The 10,963-nt window shown below is 36.6% G+C and overlaps 1 protein-coding gene across 1 annotated transcript in view; it reads right to left on the bottom strand.

Moving 5' to 3' along the window:
• LOC103681153 (androgen receptor) overlaps window positions 1-10,963 on the bottom strand; it is a 189,486-nt gene that overhangs the window by 105,486 nt on the left and 73,037 nt on the right. The window lies entirely within an intron of this gene.

Here is a 10,963-nt window from a genome sequence, read left to right as displayed (position 1 = left end):
TATATATATAATTTAATGTTTTTTTAGTGTATTTACAGAGTTGTGCAAATATCACCATTAATTCCAGAATACTTCATCACCCCAGAATAAACCCCGTACTCATTAGCAGCCACTCCCATCCTCCCCTTCCTGGTGCCCCTGTGAATCTCATTTACTTTATGTCACAATGAATTGGCCTATTCTGGGCATTTTATATAAATGAAATCATATAATATATGGCCATTCCTGATTGGCTTCTTTCACTTAGCATGATGCTTTCAAGTTTCATCTATGTAGCATACTTCATTCCTTCTTATGAATAATTTTGTATTATAAGGATATACCACCTTTCATCTATCTATTCATCAGTTGGTGGACATTTGAGTTGTTTCTACCTTTTGGCTGATATGAATAAAGCTGTTTAAACATTGACAAGTTTTCATGTGAATATAATGCTTTCAATTATCTTGTATATATACCTGAGAAAGAAGATGATGTAAGCCTCTACCTATGTACCTAAAAGGGAACTGTCATGTTTAGCTTTTTGAAGAACTCCCAAAGTGTTTTCCAAACAGCTGCAACATTTTATATTCTCATCAGCAGTATATGAGGGTTCCAGTTTTCCAACATTCTTGCCAATACTTGATGATTGATGATGATGATGATGATGATGATGATGATGATGATGATTAACCATCATAGTCGGTGTCAAGTTTTGTCTCATTATGGTCTTGATTTTTATTTCCTTAATGGATAGTGATATTGAGCATCTTATCATTTATATACACTCTTCAAAGAAATATCTATTCAAATATGTAGCCCATTTTTATATTGGGTTATTTTTATTCTTATTATTTGTAAGAGTGCTTTATATGTTCTGCATACAAGGTCATTATTAGATATGATTTTCAAACATGCTCTCCCTTTCTGTAGGTTGGTTGTGCACTTTATTAAATTTGCAACACAAAAAAACTTAATTTGTGTCCTATTATATGGCCTACTCTGCAAAATGTTTAATGTTCACTTGAGAAGACTTTGTGTTCTGCTATTCTTGAGTGGTGTGCTCAATAGATGCCTATTAAGTCTACCCTGATACTCTCTAGCTCCATCCATATTGTTGCAAATGGGAAGATTTCATTCTTTTGCATGGCTGAGTAATATTCCATTGTATATATGGACCACCTCTTCTTCATCCATCCATCAATGGACGCTTGTGCTCTTTTCATAATTTATCTATTGTACATAATACTGTTATAAACATAGGGCTGCATGTATCCCTTTGAAATACTACTTGAGTATTCTTTGGGTAAATATCTAGTAGTGCAATTGCTGGGTCATAGTGTAGTTCTACTTTTCACTTTTTGAGGAACATCCATACTGCTTTCCAGGGTGGCTGCACCAGTTTGCATTCCCACCAAAAGTATAAGAGGGTTCCCCTTTCTCTGCATCCTCACCAATACCTGTTGTTTCCTGCATTGTTAATTTTAGCCATTTTGACAAGTGTGGGGTGGTATCTCATTGTACTTTTGATTTGTATCTCCCTGATGATCAGTGACATTAAGTATCTTTTCTTGTGTCTGTTGGCCATCTGTATGTCTTCTTTGTAAAAATGTCTATTCATGTCTTCTGCCCATTTTTTAACTGGATTATTTGGTTGTGGGTGTGGAGTTTTAGAAGTTCTTTCTATATTTTGAATATTAACCCTCTATCAGATATCTAATTTGCAAACATATTCTCCTATTCCACAGGTTGTCTTACAGTTTTGTTGATTGTTTCCTTCACTGTGTAGAAGCTTTTTATTTTGACTTAGCCCCAATAGTTTATTTTTGCTTTTGTTTCCCGGGCCTCAAGAGACAAATCTAGTAAGAACTTTCTACAGACAAGTTCAAAGAGGTTACTGCCTGTGTTCTCTTCTAGGATTTTGACGGTTTCAGGTGTCACATTAAGGTCTTTAATCCATTTTGAATCTATTTTTGTGTTTGGTGGTCCAGTTTCATTCTTTTGCACATTGCTGTCCAGTTTTCCCAACACCATTTGTTGAATAGACAGACTTTTTCCCATTGGATATTCTTTTCCACTTTGTCAATGATTAATTGATTATATAGTTGTGGGTTCATTTCTGGGTTTTCTATTCTGTTTCATTGATCTATGTGTCCATTTTTGTGCCAGTACCATACTATTCTGATCACTATAGCTTTCTAATATAACTTGAAGTCCAGAACTGTGATGCCTCCAGCTTTTTTTATCTCAAGGTTGCTTTGGCTATTCAGGGTCTTTTGTGATTTCATACAAATTTTAGGATTGCTTGTTCTTGTTCTGTGAAAAATGCTGTTGGTATTTTGATAGAAATTTCATCAAATGTATGGATTTAGGCATTTAAAAATATTTGTTCTTCCAACCCATGAGCATGGAGAGTCTTTCCATTTCTTTGTTTCATCTTCAATTTCTTTCATTAGTGTTTTATAGTTTTCAGAATGCAGGTCTTTCACCTCTTTGGTTAGGTTTATTCCTTGGTATCTTACTATTTTTGGTGCAATTATAAATGGGATTGTTTTCTTGATTTCTCTTTCTGCTGCTGCCTTATTGGTGTGTACAAATTCAACAGATTTTTATGTTGACTTTGTATCCTGCAACTTCACTGAATTTGTGTATCAGTTCTAGAAGTTTTTTGGTGGAGTCTTTCAGGTTTTCTGTAGAAAGAATTATGTCAACTGCAAATAGTGAAATTTTTACTTCTTCCTTCCTGTTTTGGAGGCCTTTTATTGTGATTGTTATTGTCTGATTGCTGGGGCTAGGACTTCCAGTGCTATGTTAAATAACAGTGGAGAGGGTGGACATCCCTGTCTTATTCCTGACCATAGAGGAAAAGCTCTCAGTGGTTTCCCATTGAGGGTGGTATTAGCTGTGGGTTTTTCACGGATGGCCTTTATTATGCTGAGGTATAACTCAGTCAGAGAAAGACAAATGCCATATGATTTCACTCATATGTGGAATTTAAGAAATAAAACTAATGAACAAAGGGGGAACAGAGAGAGATACATAAACCAAGAAACGTATTAACTATAAAGAAGAAGCTGATGTTTACCAGAGAGGAGATGGGTGGGTGGGGATGGGTGATACAGATAATGGGGATTAAAGAGTGCACCTGTTGTGATAAGCATTGGATGTTGTATGGCAGTTGTGAATCACATCTAAAACTAGTATTATACTGTATGTTAACTAACTACAATTTAAACGAAAACTTTTAAAAAGATGTCTATTAGGTCTAGCTGTTTTATTTTGTTATTCAACTCTTCTATTTCCTTGCTGATCTGTCTAGTTGTTCCACATAATGGGTAGAACTTTCCAACTATTATTGTTGAACTACTTTTCTATACTTTGATACACATATGTTTATACCTTTCTATCTTCTTGATTGATTGACCCTTAATTATTACAATATGTCCTTTATCTCTAATACCAGTTTTGTTTTAATGTCTATTTTGATTAAAATTAGTAGGAGCAACTCCAGGCTCTCTTTTGATTACTGTTTGAGTGGAATATCTTTTTCCATCCTTTCACTTTTAACCTATTTGTGTCTTAGAATCCAAAGTGAGTCTCCTGTAGACAGAATATATGTATACCTTGTTTTATTTATCTGTGCTGACAATCTCACTTTTTTATTATGCTATGTTAGTCACCATACAGTACTTCATTAGTTTTTGATGGAGTGTTCCATGATTCATTGTTTGCATATAACACCCAGTGTTCATTGCAATACATGCCCTCCTTAATATCCATCACTGGGCTAACCCATCCCCCCACCTCCCTCCCTTCTGAAACCCACAGTTTGTTTCCCAGAGTCCATAGTCTCTCATGGTTTGTCTCCCCCTCTGATATCCCCCCCTTCATTTTTCCCTTCCTTCTCCTGATGTCCTCCATGCTATTCCTTATGTTCCATATATAAGTGAAACCATATGATAATTGTCTTTCTCTGCTTGACTTATTTCACTTAGCATAATCCCCTCCAGTTCCATCCATGTCAGTGCAAATGTTGGGTATTCATTTTTTCTGATGGCTGAGTAATATTCCATTATATATATGGACCACATCCCCTTTCTCCATTCGTCTGTTGAAGGGCATCTCAGCACAGTGCATCTTGCTTGGGTCGTGGTTAATACTTTGGACTCTGTACATTCCCTCAACCACCTGCCAACAGAACGGCTAAGAGGAGGAACCCCCAACAAAAAAAAAGAATCAGAGACTGTGGCCTCTGTCACAGACATAATGGATATGGATATAAGCAAGATGCCAGAAATAGACTTCAGAGTAACAATTATGAAGTCTATATCTAGGCTTGAGAAAAATATTAGTGACAACATAGAATCTCTAAGGGCTGAAATGAGATCTAATCAGGCCAAACTTAAAAATGGTATGAATGAAATGCAGTCTAAGCTGGATACTCTGACTGCCAAGGTAAATGAGGCAGAAGGATGAATTAGTGAGCTAGAAGATACGATGATAGAAAAGAAGGAAACTGAGGAGGCCTGGGAAAAACAGATTAAAGCCCAAGAGATCAGACTGAGAAAGCTTAATGATGCCATGAAATGTTCCAATATCAGAATTATTGGGATCCCTGAGGGGTTAGAGAGAGAGAGAGGTCTAGAAGATATATTTGAGCAAATCATAGCTGAGAACTTCCCTAATCTAGGGAAGGAAACAAGCATTCGTGTCCAAGAGGCAGACAGGACCCCTCCCAAGATCAATGAGAATAGACTGATGACAGACATATAGTAGTACAATTCACAAATCTTAGGTCCAAGGAAGCAATCTTGAAAGCGGCTAGGGGGAAGAGATTTCTTACACACAGAGAGAAGAACATCAGAATAATGTCAGACCTGTCCAGAGAGACTTGGCGAGCAAGAAAGGGCTGGCAAAACATATTCAGGGTACTAAATGAGAAGAACATGCAGCCAAGGATAGTGTATTCTCCAAGGCTGTCACTCAGAATGGATGGAGAGACAAGGAGCTTCCAAGACCAGCAGAAACTGAAAGAATATGTGACCACCAAGCCAGCCCTGCAAAAAATATTAAGAAGGGTTCTATAAAAGAAAAGAGACCCCAAGAGTAATATAGACCAGAAATTTACAGAGACAATCTATAGAAACAAGGACTTCACAGGCAAATGATGGCAATAAAATAATATCTTTCAATAATCACTCTCAATGTGAACGGCTTAAATGCTCCCATGAAATAGCACAGGGTTGCAGATTGGATAAAAAGACATGACCCATCCATATGCTGTCTACAAGAGACTCATTTTGAACCTAAAGATACCACAAGACTGAAAGTGAGGGATGGAGAACTATTTTTCATGCCAACGGACCTCAAATGAAAGCCGGGGTAGTAATTCTCATATCAGATAAATTAGATTTTAAGCTGAAGACTATAGTAAGAGATACAGAAGGACACTATATTATTCTCAAAGGGTCTATCCAACAAGAAGCTCTAACAATTGTAAATACCTATGCCCCCAACATGGGAGCAGCCAACTACATGAGCCAACTGTCAAACAAAATAAAGAAACATATTGATAATAATACTTTAATAGTAGGAGACCTCAACACTCCACTCTCAGCAATAGACAGATCATCGGAGCAGAAGATCAACAAAGAAAGAAGAGCTTTGAGTGACACACTGGACCAGATGGACCTCATAGATATATACAGAACATTCCACCCTGAAACAACAGAATACTCATTCTTCTCGAACACACATGGAACTTTCCCCAGAACAGACCACATACTGGGTCACAAATCAGGTCTCAACCGACACCAAAAGACTGAGATCACTCTCTGCATATTCTCAGACCATGTGCTTTGAAACTGGAACTCAATCACAGGAAAAAATTTGGAAGGAATTCAAACACTTGGAAGCTAAAGACCATCCTGCTTAAGAATGTTTGGGTTAACCAGGAAATTAAAGAAGAACTTAAACAATTCATGGAAACCAATGAGAATGAAACACATTGGTCCAAAACCTATGGGATACTGCAAAGTCGTTCCTAAAGGGGATATACATAGCCATCCAAGCCTCACTCAAAAAAGAAAGAAAGAAAGAAAGAAAGAAAGAAAGAAAGAAAGAAAGAAAGAAAGAAAGAAAGAAAGAAAGAAAGAAGAAAGAAAGAAAGAAAGAAAGAAAGAAAGAAAGAAAGAAAGAAAGAAAGAAAGAAAGATCCCAAATACTCAAGTTAACTTTACACCTTAAAGAACTGGAGAAAGAACAACAAATAAAGCCTAAGCCAAGCAGGAGAAGAGAAATAATAAAGTTCAGAGCAGAGATCAATGAATTAGAAACCAGAAATACAGTAGAGCAGATCAACAAAACTAGAAACTGGTTCTTGGAAAGAATCACTCTCACTTTTTGATTTATTTAACTTATTGCCATTTAATGTTATTGTTGCTATAATTAGAATTACCTCTTCCACTTTGCTTTTTGGTTTTCTGTATTTCTCATTACCACTTTGTTCCTCCATTACTTGCTTGCCACCTCTTTTGCTAAAGTAGGTATTTTCTTTTTTATTAAGTTAAATTCAATCAGCAATCATATAATACATCATTAGTTTTTGATGTAATGTTCAATGATTCATTAGTTGCATATGTATTTTCTAGTGAACAATTTTAACTATGTTTTAAATTTTTGTAAACCATATTTGCATTTTTTTTCTCAGTGAGAGCACCTGGGTTATTCTGTCAGTTAAGCATCTGACTCTTGATTTTGGCTCAGGTCATGATCTCAGGGCTGTGGGACTGAGCCCTGTGTTGGGCTCCAAACTGGGCATGAAGGCTGCTTGGATTCTCTTTTTCTCTTCCTCTCCTTCTGCACCCTCTTATCTCCCTCTCTGAAAAAATGTTTTTCTCAGTGGTTGCTCTGGGGTTTCTAACATGCATCTTGAATGATCAGAATCTACCTCAGATTTATACTAAATTCCAAGAGGTTATAAAACTTTATTCTTCTACAGATCCATAGTTTCCCCTTATACAATAAAACTGTTGTACATAATTTGTCTATGTGTATTACCAAACAATGCATATTTATACTTTTTGTTTTATATAATCACATGTCTATTAAATAAGCTAATAAAGGAGAGCATGGTTTATAGAGATTTTTATATAATCATATTAACCATATTTTTCCATTTCTTTCTGTGGAGTTCATTTACTATCTGATATGATTTCCATATTCCAGTTTAGCTTAATTCCGACTCTTCTTCTCTGCACTTTACTATATTTACATATATTTTTACAGGTATATTATATTTATATGTGTCACCAACCAACAATACAATTTTACTGATAACATTTCATGCAATTAATTTTTAACAAGAGAAAAAAAAGAAATATGAAATTCTACATTTTCAAAAGATTTCTTTTTTTTAGAGAGAGATCATGAGCAGGAGGGGCAGAGGGAAAGGGAGAGAGAATCTTCAAGTAGCCTCCATGCTGAGCATGGAGCCTGATGCGGGGCTTGATCATAGAACCCTGAGATCACGACCTGAGCCAAAACCAAGAGTCAGACGATTAACTGCACTACCCAGGTGCCCCTGTAATTCTACTTTTTATCATTATCTACATAATTCCCTCTACTGCAGCTCTTTGTTTTTTCATGTGGATTGAAATTATTGTCTGGTGTCATTTCCCTTCAGTATTTCTTGCAAGTCATGTCAGCTAGCAACAAATTCTCCCAGTTTCTATTTATCTGGAATGTTTTTATTTCACCTTCACTTTTAAAAGATAATTTTACTGAATACTGGATTATTGGTTCACAGGTTTTTCTTTAAGCACTTTGAATATGATGTAACACCATCTTCTGCCTTCCATTATTTTTGATGAGAAGTCAGTTGTTAATCTTACTGCAGTTCCCTTGCTATTTCTCTCTTTGCTAATTTCAAGATTTTCTCTTTACATTTGGCCTCAAAATTTTGAGTATGATGTGTCTGGGTGTCAATTTCTTTGCATTTTTCCTATTGGAATTTTTTGACCTTGTATGATATGTAGATTAATGTTTTGGATCAAATTTGGGAATATATTACTCATTGTTTATTGAAATATTCTTCCTGCTCCTTCTGATACTCCCATTACATGTATGTTGGTGCACTACTAAGGTGTCTCACATATCCCTGTGATTATTCATTTTTCTTCATTCTTTTTTTCCTTTCTGTTTTTAAAAATTCATACTTTCTATTGATCTATGTTCAGATTTGCTGATTCTTTCTTCTGCCACCTCAAATTTATTCTTGAGTTCCTCTAGTTAATTTTTCATTTCAATTGTTATACTTTTCAACTCCAGATTTTCCATTTGGTTCTTCCTCATAATTTCTATCACTTGATTGATCTTCTCTATTTGATGAGAAATTGTTCCCATGCTTTCCTTTAGTATTTTAGAAATTATTTCCTTTAGTTCACTGAATATATTTAAAGTAGCTATAAATATATTACATTGTCTAGTAAGTTCAACATCTGGGCTTCCTCATGGGCAGTTTTTGTTGACCACTTCTTTTTCCTGTGTATGGGCCATACTTTCTCTTTTGTTTCTACATCTCATATATTTTTAATTTATTTTATTTTTTAAAGTTTTTAGTTAAATTACAGTTAGTTAACAGACAATGTAATATTAGTTTCAGGTGTACAATATAGTGATTCAACACTTGCATAGAGGCAAACCAAGAACAACATATCATATTTTTTTTTTGTTGAAAACTAGATATTTCAGATACTAATTGTAACAACTCTGGATGCTGACGTGCCTCTTTCTGGAGCTTGTTCTTATTTTCTATTTGGTCATTTGTTTACTTAGTAACTTGGCTGAATTAATTCTGAAAAGTCTATTTCCCCCACATAGTGAAACATCCGATGTCTCTGCTCAGATATGTTTCCTTGTTTTTAATCTTTTAGACTGGCTTCCCATATGTCAACCCCAGATCTACACAAACCACTTTTTGATTAAAGGTTGCACTTTAAGCCCCCTTAGCCAGTTAGATTTTTACCCTTTACCACTGGATGTGCATGTGGTTTGAAGACTACTTTCATAGTTCTGGGAGTTTAGAATTTTGCCCCACATTCAGCCAGGGACAAGTCTCTCAGAAGTTCTCTCTCTGGTCACTCTTCAGGAGGTGTGGCTCTGGACACACACAGTCTTCCATTCTGCTAAAGACAAGTATGTTTTTTTATTAAGCCTGGCTTCCTATGAGTTGACCCGGGGTCAGAATAGCATATTGTTCGGGCAATGTTTGGTCAGAGATTGTGCTTAAAAATATCTCCAGCATTAAGCCTTCTACATTTCATTGATGCATCTCTGTGGCTTGACAAATGCTTTAGAGTCTGTGCCTCATCTTGATCTCATTTTCCTTAGTGGGTGCAGCCTTATACATGCACACAGCATTTCACAGAATCAGAAATGAGTGTAATAACACACAGCCTCTTCTTGGCTGTCTATTTTCCTTGTTCTCTCTGGTAACCTTCAGCTGGTCTAGTATTTAGCTTGTTGCTACTAGCATGATGGAGCTACCGATCCCCTTTTAACTGCTAACCTCCAAGATCACCACCGTTTTTGACAATGCCCATAGGCATGAACTTTCTCATGTTCTGTTCCAAATAAAGTCAGTCCCCTCAACCAGACCTGTGGAATTCTCCATCCTAATGGTCTGCTTTAACCCCATGATGGAACCTCTGTGTCACTGCAGTGGAACTGGGGACCAGGGACAGTGATCTGCTTCTCCCAAAGTGACTTCTCTACTCAAGGAGTGGTCCCTGGGGAGTGATGGTAGCACCTTGTCCTCTTGGCTTGCCTTTCTTGGTGTGGAACTTCACCCTATATATTAATTAGGTCAGGCAGAATTAGTTCCCCAATATTCTTGGCTTATCACCACTGGGGCAGAGGTTTCATGGTAGAAACTAGGTAATAGAAGGGATCTCCAGTCCTCTCAGTTGTGTCTTCCTAGAATAGTGCTTCTGCAATGCAGGGCTAAGATACATAAGAGATTCTGATGTCCTGCCATTTTGGGGGTAAAACTGTAGCCCTAGAGTAGGAGTTGGAAGGAAAGGGAGCACTCCTATTCTCGGCCTCACTTGCCTGGAGAATGGCTTCCATCATGCAGAGCAAGGGGAGAGGGTGAGAGATTATAGTTCAAATGCCATAGTCTCCTGCTATTCTTACTGAGAATTTAACTTTATTTTCCTGAATAAATGTTTTCCTATTTGCTGTATGCCCTTAGGACAATTTTCAGAGATTTCAAATGCTGTTTTTGTAAATGTTACCAGTTAAATAGCTGCTTTGTTGGGAAGAGGATCCACCATGATCCTGGAATTGCCACTCCAGAAGTCCTGCCCATAGGAACACTTAGTCTTGCAGTGGAAAGATTGGAAAAGGCTTCATAGAAGTTGCAGAAATAATGTTTATTTAAATTGGTTTTTCAGGCAGGCAATGGGCAGAAAAGAGTTGCTCCAAACAGAGAAACAGCATGTTCAAACAGAAGTATAAATAAGGCTGGAAGATGAAGTACTAGAGGTCAAGTGAATACAATGAGTAAGCTAGGCTAAGGAGCTTGGACCTTGTCCTACAGGCAATAAGGAGCCATGAGAGAGCTTTAAAATGGGTAATGATCTGGGCAGATCTACATTCAGACAGGTTGGCTGGTTAAGGTTCCAAACAATTTAAAAGAAATTAGATTTAATCCCAGGATTTGCAAAAGCAGGGAAAGAAAGGTGAGAATGAAGTTAATATCCAAAGCAATGCTTTTTCTCATGAGTATCAGACAAAAAGTCTACTTAATTTCTGTGAAGATACATCAACATTTCACAATCACAACTAAAATAATTAAGAAATTTAAAAAGAGTTAAGAACCATATGATCCTCTCAATAGATGCAGAAAAAGCATTTGACAAAATACAGCATCCTTTCCTGATTAAAACCCTTCAGAGTGTAGGAATAGAGGGTACATTTCTCA

This window comes from Ursus maritimus (assembly GCF_017311325.1).
Source record: "Ursus maritimus isolate PB19 chromosome X unlocalized genomic scaffold, ASM1731132v1 scaffold_X1, whole genome shotgun sequence".
In the NCBI taxonomy this organism is placed as follows: Eukaryota; Metazoa; Chordata; class Mammalia; order Carnivora; family Ursidae; genus Ursus; species Ursus maritimus.
The sequence above is the reverse complement of the archived record's forward strand: the minus strand, read 5'-3'. Positions and strand labels throughout refer to the sequence as shown.